This window comes from Cibotium barometz, chromosome 6 (assembly GCF_041138505.1).
Source record: "Cibotium barometz isolate CiBa-2024 chromosome 6, ASM4113850v1, whole genome shotgun sequence".
Taxonomy (NCBI): domain Eukaryota; kingdom Viridiplantae; phylum Streptophyta; class Polypodiopsida; order Cyatheales; family Cibotiaceae; genus Cibotium; species Cibotium barometz.
In genome coordinates this window covers 29,034,041-29,061,948 of record NC_141051.1, presented here as the reverse complement: position 1 = coordinate 29,061,948, position 27,908 = coordinate 29,034,041, and positions in this window count along the sequence as shown.

The following is a 27,908-nucleotide window of genomic DNA, read 5'->3' as shown; positions in this document are numbered from 1 at the left end:
GTAAAATCTTATATTAGGGTAAAATCGCGCGCAGATTCCAAATTTGGGCTCAGAATTTGAAGATTCTAAGTGGAAATGACTCAAATAATAAAATTATTGATATTTATACCATAAAAACTCATAATTACATGGACATTTCTTTATTAGTGAAGATGGGTACGTTACATCCTTCCCCCCTTAAAGAAATCGAGATGTCCTCATCTCGTCATGAATTGGGGATAATCCTTTAAGAGTGTAGCTTCATCTTCCCAAGTTGCATCCTCTTCAGGATAATCTTTCCACTGAACTAGATGTTCTACAAGAGTTCTATTTCGGAGTTGCCTTTCCCTAGAATCTATGATGGTACTGGGCTGTAATTCAAGGACTCCTTGAGTAGGGATTACAACTTGTTCATCATCAAGAATATGATCGAGACTGGGGACATATGGCTTTAACAAACTTACATGAAATACATTATGGACTTTGATATGGGCTGGAAGTTGGAGTTTATAGGCACTTTTACCTAGACATTTGATAACTGTATAAGGACCACAATACCTAGGGCTGAGCTTCTTATATTTCCCAAGTGATAGAGAACTTCGTTTGGGGCGCACTCGTAGAAGAACTTTGTCTTCTTCCTTGAAGATCCTTTCAGACCTCTTGTTGTCAGCATAATGCTTTTGTCGATCTTGGGCAGCTTTAATATCCCTTTGGATAGCTTTGGTTTGTTCCTCCATCTCTTCGAGCATTTTCCTGGATGCCTCCACTCTTATGGTCGGATCAGAGAAATTTAGAGGAGACAAGCATTCTTGCCCATAGAGTGCTTTGAATGGTGACATTCCTATGCTTTGATGATAAGACGCATTGTAGGCAAATTCTACTAGAGGAAGGTATTGAATCCACCTTCTGGGTTCCCGTCCACAATATGCTCTTAGAATGTCTTCAATTACTTGATTGACTCTTTCAGTCTGGCCATCGGTCTCTGGATGATAAGCTGTGCTAAAGCAAAGTTGAGTCCCCAGAGCTTGAAATAAAGACTGCCAGAATTTTGAGGTGAAGTCAGAATCCCGATCACTTACTATCCTTTTTGGGAGACCATGAAGTTTGAAGACTTCCTTGATGAATATACGAGCAACATCAGAAGCTTTGAAGGTCTTCTTTGCTGGTATAAGGTGAGCTACTTTGGTAAGTAAGTCCACTACTACTAGAATGGAGTCATATCCTCCTTGAACAGTGGGGAGACTTGTGACAAAATCCATACTAATGCACTCCCACTTCATTTGGGGAATATCTAAGGGTTGAAGCTTTCCAGGTATCTTGACCCTTTCAGCCTTGATCCTTTGGCATGAGAGACATTGTTTCAAGTACCGAAGCACATCATTTTTCAAGCCTGCCCAATGAAAGCTCCTTCTTACTGCATTTAATGTTTTTGCATAACCTGGGTGTCCTGCAGCAGGGCTATCATGAGCTTCATGGAGGATTAGTTTCTTTAAAGCAGGATCCTTAGGGATACATAGCCTGTGATTGAAGTAGAGGCTTCCTTCATGAGTGGAGTATCCCTTGATAAGATTCTTCTCTTTCTCTGAATGTCCCCCTTCTTCTATTAACTTTATCATCCTTTGATAATCTGGGTCATGAGATGAGACTTCTTCCACCTTGACCAGTATGGGATTATTTGGCATTGAAATTGCATTCAAGAAAGATTTGCGGCTAAGTGCATCAGCTACCACATTATCTTTTCCAAGGCGGAATTTGATGTCGAAATCATATTCTTGTAGAATTTCAATCCATCTCCTTTGCCGCATGTTGAGGTTAGGCTGGGTGAAGATCCACTTTAGACTTTTGTGGTCAGTTACAAGCTGGAATTTGCCTCCCAAGAGATAATGTCTCCATAATTTGAGGCAGTGAACAACTGCTAAGAGTTCCAACTCATGGGTGGCATAGTTTGCTTCATATTGCTTCAGCTTGCGGGAAGTATAAGCGACTGGTCTTCCTTCTTGGCCTAAGACACCACCAAGTGCTAGGCTACTAGCATCGGTAACCACTTCAAATTCCTTGGAGAAATCAGGAAGCTTTAAGACTGGGGCGGAAGTAATAATGACTTTCAGCTGATCAAAGCTGTTTTGATGGATTGGCAGCCACACTATTTTGCAATCCTTCTTAAGAAGATCTGTCAAGGGTGCAGCTACCAAGGCATAATCTTTGATAAAAATCCTATACCAACCCGTGATTCCCAAGAATCCACGAACTTCATGAACTGATTTAGGGGGTGGCCATTCTAGAATATCCTTGACCTTGGCGGGGTCTACTGAGATGCCATCCTTGGAGACGATGAATCCAAGATACTCAATTTGCTGAGTAAAGAAGGTACATTTGCTCTTCTTGGCATAGAGTTTGTGCCTGCGCAGTAATTGCAGAACTCTACGCACATGCTCCTCATGCTCTTCCATTGATTTGGAGTAGATTAAGATGTCATCAAAGAAAACAAGCACAAACTCATCCAAGTACGGGCGGAATATATCTTGCATTAGGCGGTTGAAGGTTGCAGGAGCATTGGTTAACCCGAATGACATTACAGTAAACTCATAGTGGCCATAATGGGTATTGAAGGCTGTTTTGGGTATATCTACTTCCTTGACTTTGATCTGATAGTAACCAGACCTCAAATCTATTTTTGAGAAGACTTTGGCCCCATGAAGCCTGTCAAGAAGTTCATCGATGCGAGGGATAGGATACTTATTCTTGACAGTGACTTGATTGAGCCCTCGATAATCTATGCAGAGGCGGAGAGTCCCGTCCTTCTTTTTTTGGAAAAGAACAGGTGCTCCCCAAGGAGAGCTACTGGGGCGTACAAATCCTTGTTCAATGAGTTGGGAAAGTTGCTCCTTAAGTTCAATGGCTTCAGGAAGGGACATTTTATAGGGAGTTTTTGAGACGGGTTGAGCTCCAGGGATCACCTCGATTTCATGGTCGACTTCCCGAGGAGGCGGTAACCCTGTAAGCTCGTCAGGGAAGATGTCAGAGAATTCTTGGAGCCAAGAGGGTTCTGTCTCCATACTAGGTTCAAAGACTTTGTTGAGTTTGACTAAGAAAACTTGCTGATCCTTACGTGTCCCCTTGAGAAGATGTTTTGCCTTGACTACCCTAGACTTAGGTTTTCCTGTGATTCCCTGAACAGATATTACTTGGCCATGCTCATTTTCAAAAGTGATACTCCCCTGGTTACAATGAATGCTAGCTTTGTTTGCAATTAACCAATCCATCCCAAGGATTCCATCATAAATTCCTAGTGGCAAGACTCTAAAGTGACCATGAGTTTGCTCATTACCCAGCTCAAAATCAAGGTTTCCTATAGAGTGGCGAGATACTACTTCTTTCCCACTGGCTAACTCTACAATCATTTTTCTAGCTGTTTTTTGACTCAAGTTTAATTTTTGCAAGCACCTAGGAGAAAGGAATGAATGGGTACTGCCACAATCAATCAAAAGCTGAAATGGCTTACCGTGATGAGTGGCGGGGGTTTGGATTACACCAAATTGTTTATTCGGACCTTGGTGTTCTACCGCCGCATGGACGGTGGCGCGCTCTTCTTCAGCCTCTTCCAAGGTTGGTTCTTCACTTATAACACAGGCAGTTCTAGCAACTGTTCCTCCGCGGCCTCTGCCACGACCACTGCCTCTTGCACCTTGGTGGGTAGGGGTTCCACGGCCTTGATTTCCTCTGTTACCTTGGGGGAATGATGTTGCCATCTTGGGACAGTTGGCTCTAAAGTGTCCTGGCTCATTGCACTCAAAACACAGAGGGCCTTCTCTGGAAGAAGCAGCATACGAGCGGGGGGCAAAAGAGTTGCCTTGTCGCCCTCTGTTGTAGTAGGGGAAATTTTGTTGAGGTTTCTTGTAGGGTTGATCTCTAAGGTTTGCCTCAGGGTAAGATCTCTTTTGATTCTTCGGTTTGTTAGCCTTCATTTCTTTCACAAGGGGCTTTGCTCGTATGAGAGCATCCTGTAAAGTGGTTGGCCTCATTGCTTCAAGGCGGGAATCTAGGGGTTCATTTAGCCCTTGGCAGAAACGAGCCACTTGCTAGGAAGTAGTCATAGCTGGGGCATACTTCCGAAGGGTAATAAATTTGGAATAGTAATCCTCAAGAGTTAAGGTGCACTGTTTAAGACTAAAAAACTCATTCATCTTTATGGACTCATGGGATGGAGGAAGATATCTTTCCTTCACTGCCTGCTTGATGTCTTCCCACGTTTGAGAATGCTCGATGACCTCCTTGTCACGGCACCACTGTTTCCACCAGAGTTTAGCATCTCCAGTGAGGCGAAACCGTGCGAGCATAGACTAATTTGCTACTCCAGTACCGGCAGCAGAGAAATAATCGTCCATCGCCTCAATCCAGACTTCAGCATCCTTCTCAACCTTTGAACCTTCTCCTTTAAAGGAGGGAGGTTGCATTTGCTTGAGCAGGAGCTTCTTCTCCTGGGTATCGGTATAAAGCGCATTGGGAAGTGGAGGGTGGTCATCCTGGCCATCATCGTAAAAACAATTTTTAAGATTACAAGATTCATATTTGCACAACGCTTAATTTTTGGAGAGCAAAACCATTGAAATTATTTTATTTCCAAATATTTACAAGGACAAGTTTTATTACAAAGATCTGAGACTAATATAATTAGTCTTATTTGGCATCAAGGGAAATTCCTAGGCTTCACTGTGACATAAGGGTAGAGCGGTCCACATATGTGAAATATGGGGGTTCCGCTGTAGTTTCTAAGACTCTAAAAACTGATGGTAAGGGTGGTAAACTCTGGATTGGGGTGGGTCCTAACACCGCTACTCTATCAGCAGGTAAGACCTGCATCACTTTGTCATACACCCAACGATCCTGAGGTATGCGAACCCCATCTATAGTCACCGAGGTGTCGTCCCTGGGGGTACCGACGAACCAAAATAAGCGGACCATCTTCAGCTTCTCAATCCAACGAATCCGCTTAAGGTCGGTGGTGAGGTTCCCAGTCTGATCTGCTCGGATGAAGAAGTATCTCGGCCCACGACTCCAGAAATCTCTACCCCATCCTCTCTGAATACGAGAGAAATGAGGGAGGGGTATCTTCTCTAATATCTGCACCATGGTGTCGCGGAACTCGAAATTCGAGGAGTGACTAGCAGTCTCGAAGATGCATTGGAAAACTAGAAATTTGGAGTAGGCATCTTCCTCTTCCTACAATCATTCAAACATCAATTTAATTTATTTGTTTTAGTAGGATGTCTTTACTAATTATGTTAGGTAAAACATTTATTACAAAACAGTCCTTAAACAGCAATTCCTAGGAGCCAAACAGGCTCTGATACCAATTGTAAGGTTCCTCCCTTTAAAAATGGGAGAAACACTTAAGATAGTCCGCTAAGTCTTATCTTGGGAAAAATTTCCTATTCATCGACACCTTGACCCTGTAGAGATTCAAGGATACGATTCATAGGTATGACCTAGCTCTATCCCACAGGGGGAGCGTGATTTCCTAAACATCAAATCACCCATAGGGCAATTGATCAAAAATTGGGCAACTACTTAGACTTGATTTCTAGGGACAACGCTTTTTTCCTCATCTTATGCAAGGCACAGCCGCTGACCTAGTCTTCTTGAATAGAGTTGCCCAAGAACCTAACTATCTAACGTAGGGCTTCCACTTAATTTATTGGAAAGCTACCCGACTAATCGGGTCCACCCATCCGTAGGATGGTGCCGTCAGGGCATTCCATCCTCCCACTTTCCACCCTACTCACGCATCAATTTGTTTTCTAATTAATACTACCACACTGTTTGACATAAATAAGCATATTCCTTAATTAGGGCCCTTCTTCACAAGGTTCGTTATAATAGCCTTCTTACACAATACAATCATACCAAAGACAAGATGCAATTATATAAAAAGTTTATACAAGAATCCATTTCCATACAAGCCAATCCGGCTCTCTTATTCTTATTCTGCCGATGATCTAGAATTCGGCCTTCCAGCCTCTACATGCTGGGCAAAACCCTACGGGACCATACACCTCATCGTCGGCCGCTGGCGAGGACTCAAGCCGGCCTGTCGCCCTCTCAAGCTCCATCGCTCGATCCTCCCGCCCCTCAGAGGGATGTCTGCGCACTAGGGTGGGCTTATTTACCGCACTAGCCTGGGCCCTCAGAACTAGGCAGCCTCATAATCTCTCGCCTCAATCGGCGATCCTTATTCTTCCAAAGGTATGAGGGATACCTTGGACCATTACCGGGCTTTGCTAACGACGCCGCCCGGCTACACAAGCACGGAACGGAGTTAGCGTTGAAGCCAAAAAAAATCTTGAATTTCAAAGATAACAACTTCAATGCAATTTTCTAAGTATAGCATTCACAATTCATGAAGATAGCAATTTCAACGTAATTTATTGAAAACAACATCACATAATCCATAATTTCATATAATTTTTTTTTGTCATCATTTTAAGAGGAAAAGACACCATTCATTAATACTAATTTTAAGAAAAAAATCTTTTCTTTTGAAAATTAACCCATCTAACCTGGCCACCGTTTCCTTGAGCGGCTTGAAAAGGGCGGACTGGAGCCGCGTTGGGCGTATCTCCCTCCATCTCGTTGTTACGTGCGCCTCTTGAGGCAATATTTTTCTGTCTCCGGGATGAGGCCATCGTAGGTGTCGCCTTGTAGAGCTTGCTGCTGCGATCGAAACGCTTCAGTCGGATCTGAATTCCGAGCTCGTTTGCTCACCGTATGAGCAAAAGAAAATGGCGCACGAACCCTCGCTTGAGTAAAAAATCCCTTACTAAAGTCTACGCAAATGGGGGGGGGGAATTGTGAGGGTGTCCTTAAGGCCAAAGGCAAAAACGTGGAGAGGGTTGGGAGGGGTGGCTGCAAGCCTCTCTGTAAGTCTATTCACACGGGGGGGGGGGGGGGGAGGGGAGAAGAGTTAAGGACACTGGCCCATGGCAAGAGGAGGATGGAGGAAAATTGGCTTATCTGAAAAGAGCCAAATGAGGGGCTGTGAGAGTGGTGGCTGCAAGGGCGGCTGTACTTGCAGCAAGTATGCTACGGCGGTACGGACGGCAGCACAACAGGGCATACGCTACACAGAAGTGCGTGCCGACTGAGGAGCACCCCGGGGGTTTATATAGCTGAGGGGGGAGGGTGCGGGCGCTGCGCAAAGCAGGGACGAAAGGACGGTGTACCTTCAAAGTCTATGGATCAGTGGCCTGCATGGGTCTACGGGAAAGGTACGGTGCCGGTTGCCTGGGAAAGGAGTGGTACGCATGTACCTTATCCGGTCTGGGTGTCCGCCCAAGGGTACGCGTGGACCAAACAGTGGGCGGCCGTCCTTTGGTCCTTGGGCGACCATTGTACGGGCGCCCTAGTAAGTGTGTACGGACCAAATTTTTGGGGCGGGGTACCCAAATTTGGGGCACCCGCCTCGATTTGCGTGCCGGACCGCCCCGGGGGGCGAAATTTTTTTTTGTCCGGGAGGTTCTCCTGGTCGCAGGGGTTCAGACCGTTCGTCAATCGGACGTGCGGTCGTGTATTTATTAAGGTTTAAAGGTCGCCGTTTTATAACTAAAATGATTGAAATTAGCGTATAGGCTTGATCCGGTGTCCGTTTTGGATGCTGTAAAATCCTATATTAGGGTAAAATCGCGCGTAGATTCCAAATTTGGGCTCAGAATTTGAAGATTCTAAGTGGAAATGACTCAAATAATAAAATTATTGATATTTACACCATAAAAACTCATAATTACATGGACATTTCTTTATTAGTGAAGATGGGTACGTTACACGCCGCTTGCACACGATTGACATCCCGGTGCTGGTCGTGGATAATCTCTTTGACGAGACGCCCAAAAGGTGCCTTTGGAATAATTGGTGTGCAGGTCTTTTGATATTTACGAATTTCTCTAAGGGCAACTGTCCCTGGTCTCCACCTTTGCTTCTTCTGCGTTGTTGGGGGCGGTGGTGCTTGCGTGTGGCGAGTCCAAGCTCGCGTGTCATTTTTAAACTTCTATCGCTGCTCTTGGAAGTTATCGAAAGGGGGTTCTGTGCGTTTAGGAATGGTTTTCCCCTTCTTAGCCTTTGCAGGTGTTGGAGTTTTCTTTGCCTTTGCAGATGGAGTCTTCGGAGCTGCTCGCTGCTCTGCCTCCTTCCTTACTCGCTCCTCTTCATCTTTCCTGTCTTTTTCCTCACGAAGCCTCCGTGTGTTTGCTGCCCTGGCTTCTCGTTCAAGCTTCTGTCTCTTATTTTCTACTTTCTCAGCTGAGAGTTTTCTCTTTCCTTTACCAAGTGCACGAGCCAAGACTCTGTCTAGCATTGCATTGACAATCCTATTGCTCGGCAGGTGCTCCCTTTCTACTGTGTCTTCATTTCTCCTCTTTGTATATTCTGCTCGAAGACTTTGTATAGCCGCTTCCAAAATTGTGTCATCTTCGTATCCGGCCATTCGCAGGTCAGCAACAAATCCGTGAGCTTTTCTGTTAAGCCAATCCTCCTCCGCAGCAAAGAATGCTAATCTTCTCTTGTTGCTTGCGGCGGCCTGAGCTTCTTCTACAGCCTTCTTATCTGCCTCCGCCTTCCTAACTGCCTCGTCTTCTTCCTCCTTCTTGGCAGCCTCATCCTCCTGTGCTTTCTTTGCTGCCTCGTCCTCTTGAGTTCTGACGGTCTCTTCGGCTTCTTTTCTTGCTCTCTCAGCTGCCTCCATGTCCTCTGCTTCTTTGTGTAATCTCTTCGCTTCTTGGCATTCTTGGGCTTCTTGGGCCTCTCGCTCAAGCCTCACACGCTCAGCTTCCGGATCCACTTGGGCTTGCGGGTAAATGTTTGGGATTGCAGTTCTATGTGCCACCGGTAAGGGCCCAAGGTCTTGAAAATGTCATCCTGCGTATTGGAGGGAGGATCATTTGGGGGCTCCATGTGCGTGAGATATTAGTGCACGAGCGAGAGAGAGAGAGAGAGAGCGCGCGCGAGAGAGTCAAGGGGAGAGGATGAGAGAGAGCTCACAAGTCAAGACTTTTAAAAATGACTATAAAACTCATTGATATTTATAGGGGGCCAAAATTACAAAAAAGTCAATTTACAAAATTAACGCGCCAAAAAGTGGCGAACAAGAATTATTGGGTGGGTAACCACACACGGCCATTTCTTAGTCCACCACTGTGCCATTGCCTCGCTCTTTCACATGCCATTGACGCATTGCACCCTTCTCTTTCGCCTTGCACCTAACACCTTCATGATTTTGCGCCTCAAAGACAAATTTCCGGCTCGCTTTTGGGCCTTTCTCCCAGTAAGTGCACGGTAAAACCAATTGAACATTTCCTGAAACGCATTGCTGCGAACCTTGCCACCACCATGACCCGTGTTCTTAAAATAGGCCGCCTTAGCGTGGTAATGTGATCGTTCCATGCCTTGGTTGCTCCAGAGTGCAAGAGACCCATATTCATCTAGAAAGAAGGAACTGTGCGCATAGAGAATATGCATGTAGTGTGTTATATGAGTCTCCCCCCAAGCATCGATCATTTCTTCTGTGAATCTGTCAATCGAAGTCTTGAATGTAGCTATCTCTGCTTCATCAAGATACGGGCGCTCAAGAAGCCTCATCATCTCATCACAAGCTTCCCACACATGTGCACGCTTCAATCCTAGTGTCGTCTCATTGCCTCGATAGGTTGTTACATCACAAATCTGCTTCCATAATTCAAAATGTGTATGGCTTTGAGCCTCACCATAGTTTGAGAGCAGGTGTCTTGCTTTTGCACCACCCATACATATCTTATTAGGGTTATCTTGGGTACTTGATGGGTTTTTGCGATCCTTAGAGAGGGTGACAGCACCTGCGTGAAGCCCCACGGATGATAAAACAACTTCAAGCTCTAGGATGCCCTGTTCTCGCCGTGACTCTGGCTCCATGTTCCAAGCATAATTGATGTGGAGCATCAACAATTTGTCCAGAATTCTAAGTCTTGCGTGCAAGGTACACACATGTACTCGCGACAGTGGAATTGAAAGAATAGGGTTCCAAGTAGCATCCTCCTCTGCGCGAGATGGTGGCTTGCTTTGATTGCAGCTCATAATTCCATTGAGCCAGACGTGCATACCCTTCCCTTTTTGTAATTGATTTGAGCCCTTTGCACTTGCCTGCTTACGACCTTTCACCTTGGTTGCTTGTTTGGCCTTCCCCACTGCGACACTTGGCATCCTTGGATGACAACAAAAGATGCATGGAAACAAAGTGTTAGCACCGCTTTTAGTTCCCAACATGCATTTGAGGGTCTTGAGATCACCACCAAGGTGCCACTCTATTTCAAAGTGACCAGTGCCAGGCACATGCAAGACTTCACCATTTGATTGCCTGTGTATCACTCCTTGAATACCTGTACGGGTGAAGTACCACCTCAGACTGTCATGGTCCTCGTGCGGAAGGGTCCATGCCGCCTGCCACCATATGTTCTTCTCAGACTGCACTCCAAAGTAATCTTGCTTGCGTCGCTTTGTGTGCAAGTTATTCTCCGCATCACCTGTTTCATCTTCGCCGTCTAAGCTCTTTCGCTTCAATGCCCTGCTCATGAGTGTCAGACTTGTACATTCCACCCTTTGGCCCTTTACAACCTGACATTCATCCAATTTGAGGACAAATATAGCCTTTCCATCCGTCTCCTCTAATGTCATATCATAAAACTGAATCATAGCTCGTTGAAGCGCCTCCACCTCGACGTAAACATTGTTAAACTTGTTGTAAGCAAAATCTTTTGAATTTGACATTGGCATGCTACCATCCACCCATCTGTAGCCGCCTAGCAAGTCGGCAATATTGTTGTTTGCTGACTTCCTTGCCATAACTATACTGTATGGTGTTGGAAGTATAGATCGTGTCATTCCTTTGCCTCGTAGATGTTGAGATATCGAGCTCGTCTAGTGAGGCGGTAGCCACTGATGACCCGCCTGGGGGATAGGCCCCGCACTTACACCACTGGCATGGTTGGTGAGATCTTGGGTGATATGCGGCCAGTGGGATGACAGGCTGTGTGACAGCCATTCTAGAGACTGGCATAGTTATAGCGCCAGCTCATTTAGTCGGGTTCACACTATAGAGAACCCGTGTATGTATTTGGTTGAGTACCTTTCATATTGTGTGTACTCTCATTCTTGTATATGGTGTGTTGAGTGTTGAGTAGAGAAGAAGAAGATTTTCAGTCTCTCACCTTGTGTGTTCTCTATTAGGGTTTGTGAGTGTGTGTGTGTGCTTGCAAGAGCTCAAGCTCTCTTCCCCCCTGCATCTTTTCATGGTATCAGAGCCAAGTTCGTGCTAAGGGCTGAGCTGCAAGCAAGAGAACCACAGGAGGCGGTACGAGGGTAAGAGCTTCAACTACTCTTCCCTATTTGTGTTGGTGACTACACCCTTGTCGGGAGCTCTACGGGAGGCACTGGCAAACGGTCTCTGATTGAGGAGCTTTCTTCGCGGGAGTGAAGCTATAGGGTAACTATGTAGTCCTTTGGACTGAAATTTTAGGGCCGAAAACGCGTTTCGAGCGCGTCTGGACCTCCGTTTTTCAGAAAGCAGGCGATTTCGAGCACTGCGGGTAAGTCATTGATTCTCTGCAGAACTCTGTTTTAAGAACTGCAGGAAGACAGATTGACTGTGCAGACACTGTGGGTGCTGCAAAGAGGTCTACAGTTGCCATTGGGTGTATGTATGCACATTGAAGTCACTGGTTGTGACATTTGAGTACTACAGTACCGCTGTGCAGAAAATACTACAGGTTGTGCAGAAAAACCAGAGTGCAGTTTCTGGTAAAATTGTGTGTTTGGCAAGATGTCTAATGATGGCATAACACAGATTGTGGCTGAGAAGCTGGACAAGAATAACTTCCATGCTTGGAGGTTCAGGTTGACGAATTTCCTGATGGGAAAAGGCTATTGGGACTACATAGAAGGTGAGCATGAAGAGGCACCGGAGATACCGGATATAAATCCGACTGCTGCAGATGTGAAAGAGTTTAAAGACTGGAACCAAGGAGCCAGGAAGGTTATGTATTGGCTTTCCATTAGTATACAGGACACCATGATTGGGCACATTCAGGATGCCAAGTCCCCCAAGGAGGCGTGGGACACCTTGGTAAAGCTTTATGAAACAAATACCAAGGCACGTAAGATACAGTTGAAGAATGAACTTCATACTATGGAGAAAAAGAGCATGTCTGTGAATGACTATGCGTTGAAGATAAAGGGTATTGTGGAATCCCTTGCATCTATTGGTGTGTCAGTAGATGATGATGACAAGGTGGAAGTCTGTCTACGTGGTCTCGGGCCACAATACAAGGCGTTCAAGACGTCTATTCAGACTCGGGAAAACATTCCCAACTTTACAGATTTGGTGTCTATGCTGATTATCGAAGAGAAGAGCTTGGGTGAAGACCAATAGTCTTCACAAAGTAAAAACAGTTCAGAGCAACAGGCCTTCTACACGAGTTCAGGAAGAGGACGAGGTAGAGGAGGCCGTGGACGCGGTCAAGGAGGTGGCCGAACAGGTAATCAGAATTATGGCCAGCAGCAGCAACAACAACAACAGTCCCAGAATCAACAACAACAACAACACGCAGGTGGAAGAGGCAAATTCAGAGGCAGGGGGAGTCAAAGAGGCCATGGAAATTGGCAAAGGCAATATAATGATGCACGTGAATGCTATTATTGTAGTAAGCCTGGACATGTGCAGTCAGAATGTTATAAGAAGCAGGCTGACATGCAAAATGGGAAAGTGCAGCAAAACAACTATGCATCCTCAAGCAAAAATAATGAGGATAATGAAAGGTTGTTTGTTATGCAGCATGTCGTGAATGCCATGTCTGAAAATGTTGATGCAGCACAAAAAGATAATGTATGGTATGTGGATTCAGGCGCTTCGAACCACATGACAAGTCATGGGGAGTGGTTCAAGGAAATGAAAAACCCGGAAAGACCAGGTTTTGTGGAAACAGGGGATGACACTGCTCATCCAATTGCCCACGTTGGAGATGTGCCATTGTCTATGCAGGATGGCAAAGTGAAGTACCTTGCAGATGTACTTCATGTACCGAACATAACCAAGAATCTGGTTTCAGTTGGCCAGATGATTGAGCAGGGTTTGCAGGTTCGGTTTAACCCTGATGGGTGTTATGTTGAAGATTTCAAAGACAAGTGTAGGTTGGTTGCAAAAGGCAACAGAGTGGGTAGAATGTTTACGTTGGATGTAGACATGCCTGAGATGAGTGCTGCGATGTTTGCAAATGATTCAGGAATTGTTGCAGACACAGACGTATGGCATAAAAGAATTGGACATGTGAGTGTGCAGAGATTGAAGTCTATGCAGACAAAAGGAATTGTGACAGGGCTGCCAAAATTTAAAGTGGAAGGTATGCATAAAATCTGTGAAGCATGCCAATTTGGGAAGCAAACAAAGCATGTGTTTCCACGTAACAGATATGTGAGCAAAAATGCACTAGATGTTGTGCATTCAGATGTATGGGGTCCTACGAAGACCGTGTCTATGGGAGGCTGCAGGTACTATGTCACTTTCATTGATGACCACACAAGGAAAGTGTGGGTATATTTCATGAAGGAGAAGAGTGAGGTGTTCACTCACTTTCAGAATTTCAGAGTTTTGGTTGAAAAGCAAACAGGGAAATATGTAAAGTGCCTAAGGTCAGATGGAGGGGGAGAGTACTTCTCCAATGAGTTCTCTGAATTTTTGAAGAAGAATGGTATTCGGAGACAGTTCACATGCAGATACACTCCGCAGCAAAATGGAGTTGCTGAGCGGAAAAACAAGCACATTGCTGAGATTGCGCGAGCATTGATGGAAGAGAAGAATATGCCGCATTGCTATTGGGCTGAGGCTGTTTCTACAGCAGTATACATCATGAACAGGACTCCAACTGCAGCCATACATGATGTAACTCCAGAGGAGAGGTTTACTGGCAGAAAACCAGATTTGTCTCATCTGAAAGTCTTTGGATGCATTGCATATGTGCATGTGCCAGATGAGCTGAGAACTAAGCTGGATCCGAAAGCTGAAAAATGTGTGTTTATTGGATATTCCCTTGAGCAAAAGGGATACAGGTGTTATAACCCTGCTACACGTGAGTTGAGGGTAAGCAGGGATGTTGTTTTTGATGAGATGAGCAGCTGGTATGCTGTTGAAAAAGAAGCTGTTGGGGCTGATGTGAGTGGAAGTGTGGTTGCACACAATGCAGGTTAGCAATCACAATCTTTGAGTGGACCAGGAGAGTCCTCATCTAGTGGGTCTGTTGATAGACCATGGAGTGGCAGGCTGCGTCATAATACCAGCCCTGCAAATGTGATTACTACATCACGTAAAGGAAAAGAGAAAATGGTTGAGCCCCTTGGTATGCCTGACATTTCTGCAGGGCATTCTCATGTTGATGGAGAGTCTAGTGGCTCAGATATGAGCCTTGATGAGGAGCTTGGGATCCCAGCTATGAGAACACTGGTGTAAAGAAGGCTATGGAAGCCATGAATGAAAAGCTGCGAAGATCAGGGAGAGTGAAGAACCATGTGCAGAGATTTACATATGATGGTTATGTGGCACATCACTATGCATATATGGCAAAGGTTGTGCAGGTTGTTGAGCCCACATGCATTGATGAGGCTGTTGGAAATGTGCATTGGGAGAAAGCCATGGATGAGGAGATGGATGCACTATATGGAAATGAAACTTGGGATTTAGTGCAATTGCCTGAAGGCAAGAAAGCCATTGGATGCAAGTGGGTGTACAAAGTTAAACATAACAGTGATGGAAGCATAAACAGGTACAAGGCTAGATTGGTAGCCAAAGGATATGCGCAGACATATGGGATTGATTATGAGGAAACTTTCAGCCCAGTTGCCAAGATGGCAACGGTGAGAGTTGTGATAGCAGTGGCTGCGTCAAAGCAATGGTCTTTACATCAAATGGATGTAAAGAATGCATTCTTGCATGGGGATTTGCAAGAAGAGGTGTATATGTTGCAGCCACCTGGTTATGAGGATGTGGGTCACCCCGAGCATGTTTGCAGGTTGAAGAAAGCCTTGTATGGCTTAAAGCCAGCACCAAGAGCATGGTCTGACAAGATTTCTGAATATCTTGTCACTATTGGCTTTCATGTAGCCAATGCAGATTTGTCGCTCTATGTGAGACATGGTGATAGAGGAGTTGTGCTTGTTGTCATCTATGTAGATGACTTGATCATTACGGGGGACCATGATGCAGAGATCTTTGATGTAAAGATCTTGCTTAGACAGAAGTTTGAGATGAAGGATCTGGGGGAGCTCAGATATTTCTTGGGCATTGAGGTGATTAGGTCACCACATGGTATTGGATTACTGCAGAGACAGTATGGCTTGGACATGTTGTCCAAGTATGGTATGACAGGCTGTAAGCCTATTTCTGTGCCATTGGATCAGAATGGCAAGTTGAGTGCAGATTCAGGAGAGATCTTGGAGGATCCTACTATGTACAGGCGCATAGTAGGAAGCTTGATCTATATGACGATCACCAGACCAGATTTGAGCTATGTTGTTGGTTTGGTGAGTCAGTTTATGCAGGTTCCACGGAAACCGCATTTGGATGCAGTGAGACGCATACTGAGGTATGTGAAGTCTACTTTGCATTGTAGACTATTCTATGAGATTGGGACAGAGATATGTGTACATGGGTACACAGATGCTGATTGGGCTGGTAGTATCTCAGACAGAAGATCTACTAGTGGATTCATGTTTTCTTTGGGGAGTGCTGCTGTGACTTGGAGTAGCAAGAAGCAGCCTACGGTTGCTCTGTCGAGTACGGAGGCCGAGTACAAAGGAGCTGCTATGGCAGCATGTGAGGTAGCTTGGTTGAGAAAGCTACTTGCAGATTTGGGTCTATCACTGGATAGACAAGTTGTCATTTTCTGTGACAACATTAGCAGTATACAGTTGGCCAGGAACCCAGTCTTTCATGCTCGTACGAAGCACATAGAGGTCCACTACCACTTCGTCAGAGAGAAGGAGATCTTGACCTTGTTTATGTTAGCACAGAGGATCAAGTAGCTGACATTTTCACCAAAGCATTGGGTACACTATGATCTCCGATAAATTTGGAGTTAGTATGTTTAAGATATGTCCAAAACTATATGAAGCAATTGATTCCCAAAATGTGAGATTTTTCCCAAATTACCTAATATTGACTTCTTTCTTCTTTGCCTCTTTAGCCTTTAGCTTAGGGCAATTCTTAATGACATGATCAATTGCCTTACAAATAGTTGCACTTGATTGTTTTCTTGCCTTTATCAAGAACCTTCTCAGAAGACCTATTGTTGCTACCTATGAAAGGAGAAGAAGTCGCAGACCTACTAATAGGAGAAGAAACAATGGAAGGGACTACCTTACCACTTCTTCTCTGTTGGGCAGCAACAAATGCCTGATCAATTGCACGCTGCCTAGCCTTGTTTTGCCTGGGCTGTGCTTCTTTTGCAAGAGCTTGTTGACTAAACTATCATACTTGACAACATCAGGTCTGTCCTCAGTAACAAGTCTCCACGTGGAAGCAAAAGTCTGATATGACTCAGGTAAAGCATCAAGAATAGTCTGATACGACTCAGGTAAAGCATCAAGAACAATCTGCAGCACAAGAGAATGATCAGGAATAATCTCACCTGCAGAAATCAATTATTCCTTGATATCTTTAATCTCAGCAAGAAAAACATTCATGTCATCATCTTCCTGCATAATCTTCGATTCTAGCTCTTTATGCTGGTAAGAGATTTTTGCCTCGTTTACGACCTTCATATAAACCAGCTAGAATATCCCAAGCCTGTTTTGCTGTTTTAGCTGAACGAATATGTGAAGTGATGTTACGTTTGACAGAAAGTGCAATCAAGGCATGAGCCTGCGCATCTATACCATCCCAACGAGCTTGTTCAGTAGTGGGTTAAAACAGCAACAACAGTAGAGCTGCTAGAACCTGCAACATCCTCAACAGATCCTACATCCACAGAACTTGGACGTACATCCATACCCTACCAATGTTCCACACTCTTTTTGCAACCAAAACATGCTGCATCATGTATGCCCAAGTGGGTAGTTACTGTCTCCATCCAATTTGTCATTAGCAGACAACATGCGAAATACATCATTGCTGTTATCATCCATGGCCACTGACTAGGAAATACATCAGCCATGGCCATAGACAACATGCAAAATACATCATTGCTGTTATCATCCATTGCCCCACTGACTGAAACTGATGCAAAAGCTACCTGTAATGAAGCAAAGACTGAACAGAAAACAACTCATGCTATGTAGCACGGTCCACAATAGAATACGTATGCTTGTTTTGTAGAAAACTGCACTGTCAAAATTTCTGCACAAAGTGACACAAAGTGACGAAAACACCTGTACAGAACTTGTAATGCAAAAATGGAGCCCAAAATGACCTCAGATGCAATTTCTGAGAATGCCAAGCCCTATGGGCTTATCGACAGAGTATAGGGAAGCGCTCGTGAAAGCTCACCTCAATCGGAGAACGTGAGTCGGAGGGTGCTAGCGGCGTAGCCCTGGGAGCCAATGCCTGCTCTGATACCAATTAATGGAATTAGGGTTGCAAGAAAGCACACAAAGCTTGGAGAAGAAGAAGCAAGAATGCACACAACACAAAGTGTATTAGATTGTGTCAATGTACAAAAGATAAGTTAGCCCTAAAATGATGGGCGTATATACAAGCCGGGAAAAAAAACCTCCTAAAGAGCGAAAAATTACCCCGGCGGTCCTAAGTGTGTTCACACACATCACTGCCTATATATATGGCAACAAAAACCTATCCCTAAGTTAGAAGACCGATAACTATTATCAAGCTAGGTGTCCATAGCACTAGATCCTTGTGGGATTTAAGTGCCTTACGGGTGTAAGAGTGTCAGTGAACACAGAAGAGATAATTTGACCTTGCCAGCTAGGTTGGCAGGGTTAAATTAGATAGAACAATCAAAATACAGTCTATTGGAGTCAGCGACGATGAGTCTAGTATGGTATCTCTATGATATTGGAGAAACTTGACATTCAAGAAAGGTCAAACGACCCATGAGTGAAGAATTCTACTTCAATTAAGACAATTGGGTCAATCAAGACTGTTTTGGGCAAATGGGCTTGTCTCAATCAGAAGGGCATCATAAGAGAGGCATAAGGGCATCATAATAGAGGCAAATGAGTATCAGCAAGAAGGGCATCATAAGAGAGGCAGATGAGTATCAGCAAGAGGTCCAAGAAGGTCCTAGGGGCGTGGATATAAGGATAGATGATGCTGTAGGACAATACATAACCCTAGAGGACCCATTTTGAAAGGAAGTGAGAATTAGCATTTGGAAGTAGGTATTCTGTCAACATCTTATTTGTTTATGATAGCTAAAAGTATTTGTGGTTAGTTAGTAGTTAGATGAGGTCACCTGAAGGGTTATAAGGGAACATCAGAGTTTGCGATGTTGACAACAAATCAGGGAAGCAGGTATTCTTTCAACATCTGATTTGAGATATGAGTTGACCAAGGAGGACGTCTAAAAGAATTAGCTATACAGTTTGAGAAGTTAGGAGTGTGTTGAAGTGTTCGCCTGTGTTAGCTCTAGTGTACCAGTGCCTTGATTTAGTGTTGTGGTGCCGCTGTTAGTTCAATCCTCACAATGGTGTGCTTCAGATGGGCTACAGAGGCAGGTCTCCTAGACACATCAACATATCCAAAAATCTCAATGTATTCAAGCAACAAAGAGAAGTAGCCCGAGTATGCATGCATAAAAGAAGGGGTTCTCATCTTGGATTGGGTGGAAAGCCATCTTTCCTTGCTCAGTTTGTAAGTATTTGAACCCTTAACATTTTGTATTCAAAACTTTGGTTTTCAAAGAATTAAAAATTATATAAATTTTTCTTTTTTAATGTGTGTTTCAAGTTAGGAAAATATGGTGCGCTGTTCTCCTTCTTGAGGAGTACCACTTTTCTTACTGCCCCACAATGGGATCTCGGCCATGTTTGAATGGTTCCAAGCAAGAGGGTTTCGCTTTGAGCTATGAATCTATGCTCGCTATAAGTTACCTATTTGAACAAGTTTTAAAAGTTCAAATTCTTTTGGTTTTATAAGCTTCAGAAATTTATCTAATTTGTGTTTTAATATTAGTGAATCTTGTGTGTTATAGGAAGATGACGAAGAGGCAATAGCTGAGGAGGACAAAAGGAGGATGATGATGATGGGGAGGAGGAGGAGGAGGAGGATGAGTAGAGACTGGCCTATTCTGTTTTATATTGTGTAACTCCATACTCGATGTAGCTAGCTTGTTATGGCATTTTGGATGTAACTCGCTTTTTATGGCGTAACAAGTTTTGGAAGTTACTATGTTTCAAATGTATTTTCATATGTTTATATGTTTGTTTGTACAAATTAGAGATGTCTTTAATCTATTGAATTAAGTTTTTTGGGCCCCAAAATATTTTCTTTATTAGCGTCTCGCGCTAAGAGCGATGGAAATAGTGATGCTGTTGTTTTTCATTAGCGATGCTGAGCGGCGGAAATAGCCGCATTGTCATTTTCTATCAGCACTACTCACAGTCGTGGAAAAACATGGGAAATATTTACAGTTATATCATGGGATATAGCAACATTTATAACATGGGATATAGAATTTCTTGTAACGTGGATATAGCGATGGTTATAACGTGCGATATAGCAACGTTTATAGCATCCAAAAAATAGTGTCTCTTATAGCAGTGCTTATGCCTCAACACTTTCCCATATCCTTTTATAAAAGTATGCAATAAACCCCACTAGCCCTGCTTTTTGTTGTACTGATGTACTCATGCTCATCCATGAATCTCCCAATGATCTCAATACATCCAAAATAACATTCAAAAGCAATTAGAATCCTTTTTTCAACACTCTTGCCTTGCTTAGTACCAATAATTCTCTTTAATGCTGCTCATAGCATGCGACCTTACAAAGATTTAGCATATAAGATATGATATTTATATGCAATCAAGCATTTATAGCATCCATTAACATGTGACAAGGTAAATAGAGTCTCCTAAATGCATGAAATCAATTACAATACTACTTAAAAGACTAGGAATGATTGATTCTTAGTAAAATTCTCAATCTTGATGGCTATGATTGATTCAATGACTAATGTGATGAAATGGTTTGCATAATGACATCATTAGTTTATCAAATGATGTTTATGGACAACCAATGGCATAGTGATAAATTATGGTTTCTTAGTTTTAAAAACCCTAATTATTACTCCATTGATTCAAACTTGGCAGATGTAGTATAAGTCATGCAAGATAATCTTGAATCAAAGCATTATTCCTTTCATCAAGCACAAATTCCATCATGAAAAATCAAGCAACACCTCCAAGCATGAAATTCCATCATATGCTATTCCATCATGGCATTCATGAGTATGATTAGAGCATGCAAATCAAATGGCATGGGAATGGCCATGAATATCATATATTGCATCCAAATGGCAAAGGGAAACAAGAACCCCCACATTTTTGCTCTAGGGATTTCTCAATAGCTCATATAAGATCTTCTCATTGCAAATCTGTAATACTTAAAGTGCTCAATGACAATAAGGCTGTGAGATCCCTGTTCCCCCCGCGCAACGGATTCGGGGTACTAGCAGCGGAAGTAGCACTTCTTGCGCGAGGCAGGGTCCCACACTCGGGGCCTCGTCCACGGATATCCGGACAAAAGACTAATTCGTCGGTTTTTCCAAAACCAGACCCGGAAAAACTTCCCTTATCCGGAAAGCACGGGCGATTCCACCAGGATAATTTTTACTCTAACGTAGTCAAAACCCTTACTGATCAAACAGATCCGACTGCATCTATAAAGATACTTGGTCAGATCAAGGAAGAAACTTGCACTTGGATCATTGGGATCAACGCTTTTTTCCCCACCAAGGAGGCACAGCCGTTGATTCCTATCCATAGAACAATTACTATCCGGGATTTACTTTATCTATCGTAATAACAGAAATTGAGTCTCGATTTACGGATCCATCAGTCCAGCCTAACCCCATCCGATCCCATGGGTTAGCCAACCGCCCAACCACTGTAGTGATGGGATCCAATTTGGAATTTGGTTAGGTTTTGTCCCGGGTACCAAGGAAAAGAGTTCCAAGGCCCCCTAGCCGGAATTTCATGCAAACATAAAACTAGCCACACCACTTACACACCCAATATGAAAATTACCTTTTTCTTAGCATCAGCTAACTTTAAAACAATCCTTTAATGAAACCATAGTACCACTGATCACAATCTCCCAATTTATCCAGTTGATTCATAATTTCCCATCATTCCTTCATCAGAGTATCTATGGCATCATTGGCAACTAGAACGCTCACCACCTGTCCACACAGGGGCCGTTTCAATAGTTCCTAGCCCATAATACTCAACAATATAATCACTTATCAAGATGGACTCTCGTTGAAGATCAGCAAGATCAACCAACAGATCCATATAAAAGAGCCATGGACTCATCCGTTGAGGACCAGCAAGGTCAGTCAACCAGATCCATGCCCGGTTCCAGAAAACAACTCTTACTCCTTGTTCCAATATCTTCCTCGACGCACGCGTGGGTATCCTGGGCGACCCAGAGCCCGAGCACCGTATGGTCAGCACCCTCTAGGATCCTTCGCAGGTGACCTAGCGCTTCACTCATAGGCCGCTTCCTTGGTCCCTCATCCACCGTACCGGAAGCTCACCATTTTAATCGAACCGAGGCTGGTCAAGACCTCGGCCGACCTTGCTACGCGAGACGTCCTCCATTGACTCTCCGTCAGCAGTTGCAACTTTATCAGTTAGGTCTCCACGACCTTAATCACAAGACGGTCAAAATGCTTTCCCAGCATTCTTGACATAAAACAGCCATTTACAAACAGCATTTACAAACAGTTTACAAATACAATTTCTATATTAACTCTCATTTTTCCACATTATCCCTCATACAATCCACATTACTTATTCCACATTTCATTTATATGTGTACTCATCCAATCATATCATTTTCCATCTCTTCACTTCAGATTCCTTCACATCACATATCATATACTCACATCCATATCCACATCCATACATCCACATCCACATCCACATTCACATCCATACATCCACATCCCATATCCACATTCATACATACACATCCATATCCACATCCATATCCGCATTCATACATACACATCCATATCCACATCCACATGCATACATTCATTATCACGTCCTCATTCATACATCCACATCCACATACATACATACATACATCCACATCCACATCCACATTCCTATTCACATCTATACATCCATATCTACATGCACATTCACATCCATACATCCACATCTATATCCTCATTCACATTCATACATCCACATTCATGCATCCACATCTACATGCCTACATCCATACATACACATCCACATTTACATCCATGCATCCACATCCACATCCTCATTCACATCCATACATCCACATTCATACATCCACATCCACATCCACATTCACATCCATACATCCACATCTACATGCTTATCTCCATTTTCACATCCTCATTTATACATCCACATCCCATATCCACATTCATACATACACATCCATATCCACATCCACATGCATACATACATCCACATCCACATTCCCATTCACATATATACATCCATATCTACATGCACATTCACATCCATACATCCACATCTATATCCTCATTCACATCCATACATCCACATTCATGCATCCACATCTACATGCTTATCTCCATTTTCACATCCTCATTTATACATCCACATCCCATATCCACATTCATACATACACATCCATATCCACATCCACATGCATACATACATCCACATCCACATTCCCATTCACATATATACATCCATATCTACATGCACATTCACATCCATACATCCACATCTATATCCTCATTCACATCCATACATCCACATTCATGCATCCACATCTACATGCTTATTTCCATTTTCACATCCTCATTTATACATCCACATCCCATATCCACATTCATACATACACATCCATATCCACAGCCACATGCATACATACATCCACATCCACATTCCCATTCACATATATACATCCATATCTACATGCACATTCACATCCATACATCCAAATCTATATGCTCATTCACATCCATACATCCACATTCATGCATCCACATCTACATGCATACATCCATACATCCACATCCACATTTACATCCATGCATCCACATCTACATCCTCATTCACATCCATACATCTACATTCATACATCCATACATCCACATTCATACATCCACATCCACATCCACATTCACATCCATACATCCACATTCATACATCCACATCCACATCCACATTCACATCCATACATCCACATTCATACATCCACATCCACATGCATCTTATCATATCTTATCACTTCCCATATCTTTTATGCATACCTCTATGCATGAAATTCAATTATGCTAAAAGTAACACTTTTATAATAAAATATTCAACTTTTATGCATACCTCTATGCATGAAATCCAATATGATAAAAGTAACACTTTTGATATAAAAAAATTATCCTTTATGCATACTTCTATGCATGAAAATTAAAAATGATAAAAGTAACACTTTTGATAAAAAAAAATTTTCTTTATGCATACTTCTATGCATGAAAATTAAAAATGATAAAAGTAACACTTTTGATATAAAAAAATTATCCTTTATGCATGATATTAAAATTCAATTTCTCCATGATTATAATGAAATTCTTTCAATTAATATAGGATGATAATTCCTAGAATATGGTAGGAAGTCCTCTTTTTATGCTTTGAATGAAATTATTTTATGCATAATTTTTATAAAAATTTTGCCATAGCTCCACTGCTATGACTGATAAATCTCAATTTTTTCTAAGGGATAAAGCTTATCATTAAGGAAATAATTAAAATGATCTCTAATTGGATCATTAATCTATAATGGATTGAATCATCAATATGCATAAACTAAAAGCATAGAAAAAAGCCATTAATTTAGCCTCAAGCATAGCTTAATCTTGGATTAAGGAAAAGCTTTATGAAAAGCTTCATTTGGATTGAGAATGGGTCATGAGTACGACCATTTCTTGAGTGAGAGAGAGAAATTACATAAAAACCATTAGAATTTAAACATAAATAAAAATTAACTTCAATAGCATTTATTAAATTATGTAACTCTTCACTACTATTCACCAATTAACTTTAATAGCATTTAAAAAACCATACCAATTAAGCTTCTCAAGCTTGAGAGGGGTTGAGAAGAGAGAAACATTGAGAAATTATAGAAAAGATCAATATTCACTAATTACCTTACAAATTGCTTGATTCTTTGTTCACGGTAGAGGCCCCCAACCAATCAATTGGTTAAGTATGTTGATGGAGCCACTAATGGGAATTGAAGAAAGAGGGAAGCTCCAAAAACTAGTGAATTATTAAATGAATTCACAGTTTCTGGCTTAGGTGGAGTAGAGTAACGATGCATAAACACTATCTATTTTTCAACAAGGGGGAGGCTTCTATTTATAGGAAAAATTGAGCTCCTAACCAAACAAACTGATTCTAGAATTTTCTAAATCAGTTTGGTCAATATTTGACCATTTTTAGGTCAGTTAAGCTAACTTTTTGGAACTAGACTTGAATGAGGAGAGAGGAGAGATGAAATATCTCAATTTTTATGAGTTTAAAACTCATTCAAGCATGTGAAATATGCACCTCCTTTAAAGAACTCCCCTTCCTTACATATGTGTCATAATGGAATCATTTTAATATTGCTCATAGTTTTTTTACTAATAAACCTTGTACATTTTCAACTCTTCATCTTATGTGAAATATGCACCTCCTTTAAAGAACTCCCCTTCCTTACATATGTGTCATAATGGAATCATTTTAATATTGCTCATAGTTTTTTTACTAATAAACCTTGTACATTTTCAACTCTTCATCTTATGTGAAATATGCACCTCCTTTAAAGAACTCCCCTTCCTTACATATGTGTCATAATGGAATCATTTTAATATTGCTCATAGTTTTTTACTAATAAACCTTGTACATTTTCAACTCTTCATCTTATGTGAAATATGCACCTCCTTTAAAGAACTCCCCTTCCTTACATATGTGTCATAATGGAATCATTTTAATATTGCTCATAGTTTTTTTACTAATAAACCTTGTACATTTTCAACTCTTGATCTTATGTGAAATATGCACCTCCTTTAAAGAACTCCCCTTCCTTACATATGTGTCATAATGGAATCATTTTAATATTGCTCATAGTTTTTTACTAATAAACCTTGTACATTTTCAACTCTTCATCTTATGTGAAATATGCACCTCCTTTAAAGAACTCCCCTTCCTTACATATGTGTCATAATGGAATCATTTTAATATTGCTCATAGTTTTTTACTAATAAACCTTGTACATTTTCAACTCTTCACCTCATGTGAGCATTTACTCATTTTTGGGTATTTTCTTTTTTACAAGTTGGATTTATCTCCTCCCTACACATGGATTGATGCTATTGGTCCATAGGAACCTTAATTGGACCATAGTCTAAAGATTTCTGAAAATCTAGACCCTTAGACTAAGGTTCTTTATACCTATTTCCAATTAATTCCAATTGCACATTGGAAAATTCTTTTTGAATTTCTGTTTCAGGGGAACTCATCTGAATTAGAAGAGATATTTTTCTATCCAAAATAAGTCAAAATCTGAATATTCTCTCTCTAGAATATATTTTCTCTCTCTAGGCTAAAACAGATAGAAACAAGGTCTTTATATTTTTGAAGAGGGATTGATTACAGGGAAAGATACTAGACATCAAAAAGGGGGTGGGGGAGGAATCTTACATTCTACCCCACTTAAAAAAATGCGAGATGTCCTCATCTCGCAAACTGGGATAATTTCGCAAGATGCACGAATATGAGACTTAGAGAAAAATTTTAATCAAGATTAACCACCAAGAAACGTCTTAAAGAGAGCAAGATTCAAAATAAGAACAAGATTTAAACTTTATTCATTCTCGGAACTTAAATAGTAAAGATAGAAGAACTCTTTACACTTCCATAAGCCCGTCCATCATATGATCACAAAAGCAGTCTTCACAAGCTGCACAAGTATAAGGTAACTCATCTATGGGAGTAATTCTGTTGGTTATTGCTGCACCTATCTCAGTGGTATGAGGTGATCTAACAAAAGGACCTCTGAGAGGCAAGCCAAAAACGGGATAAAGGCATATCTTCTCATGAGGAAGAAAACATGCCAGTAAGAAGACCCGCTCAGAAAACCCAAGATGCCTTGATCTCATGACACAGTAATATCGGGGACCCAAACCCAAAGCTTCAATAACCATGGCCAAGCGGACATTGTTACGAAAGTGCTGCTGACCCCAGGGTGTTACCCTAGTTATGTTTTGATAGGTCCGCCATTTGGTTTGGGCTACAGAAGTTCCCAAGTGAGGGAAAAGTGAGCGCTCATACTGCTCTATAAAATCCTTCTTCACAGATTCACTTGCGTCTTGAAGGTGAGGAATCATTATGGATAAAACTAGTTCTTGTTGCCAAGCCATGAAGGAGATTAAGAAAGAAAGGAGATCGATGGAAGTAAGATTACTGTGAGCGACAAGTAAAAGTTACGACTTATATAAAGGAAGGAGCTAGCGTAACTTAGAAGCCAACGGTAACTTGCCACTGAAGTTTTACCGTCTTTCCATGATTTGGGTTTGACACATTTTTCTATAGAAGGCATTAAGAATTTTGAGATGAAGAGATAAAAGAAGCTTGTAGGCTAAGTCACCTACTTTCATTGAATTCAGATATAAGGCTCACAATATCTGGGGGATAACTTCATATACTCCCCAAGAGATAAAGAACTTTTGGGCCGTACTCGAATGAAGACCAAAACCTTGATATCCAAAACATCGATTCTCACTTCTGAACTCATTGTTCTGAATCCTTAAAACAGGTGGGACTCTTGAGAAGTATTCTAGGAAAAGGGTCTTCCTTTGTTAAACAGAACTTTCTTTTATTTTAGAGAGGGAATAATTATAAGATCAGAAAGGGAGATTCTTACTCCTGTATACCTCGAAGGCTGGGGAGGAATCTTACATTCTACCCCACTTAAAAAGTGCGAGATGTCCTCATCTCGCAAGGTAGAGGACAACTCTTTTTCTTAACACCCAATTTTATTTTGGGGTTCCTTATATTCTGGTCAACCCAACCGAACACTGGGATAAATATCCCTTATATAGAACTCATCATTAATATTCAGATCATATCATTCATATCTTTAACATGATAATGGTCCATTAGACCGAAAAATTTCCTTCTGAACATTCCTCCACGGGAATTTCAGTCAAGCAAGTTCTCAATTTGTCATCCCTTAACTCGATCTACTGATCAAGTGTTAACAGTAACAATTTGATAGCACAACCCACTAATCTCATAGTGATTTGCTGAATTCATTATCATCATTCCAGTTATGAATATCATCACTAGGACTCATCCCATTCATCCTCATTGTGGTTTTGTTCAGATTTTTATATTTCAACTAATTTCAGAAATCATCATTTTTCAATCAGAATTTTCAATCAGAATCCAATTCAATTCATCAATTCTCAAACAGAATTAAAAATCATATCAACCACATTCGAATTCATCATCTGGATAGCATTAACGCTTATAATTTCAAGTCTTAGATTTACTCGTATATACTGTCAGTAAAGAGCTGCAGTATACTCTCGGTATATACGGGTAGTCGTGGCTCTTGGAATTATAAGGTAAATACCATCATGTCTAGGCCTCAAGCAAGTCAGGGATTCTATATAATTGCGGTACTT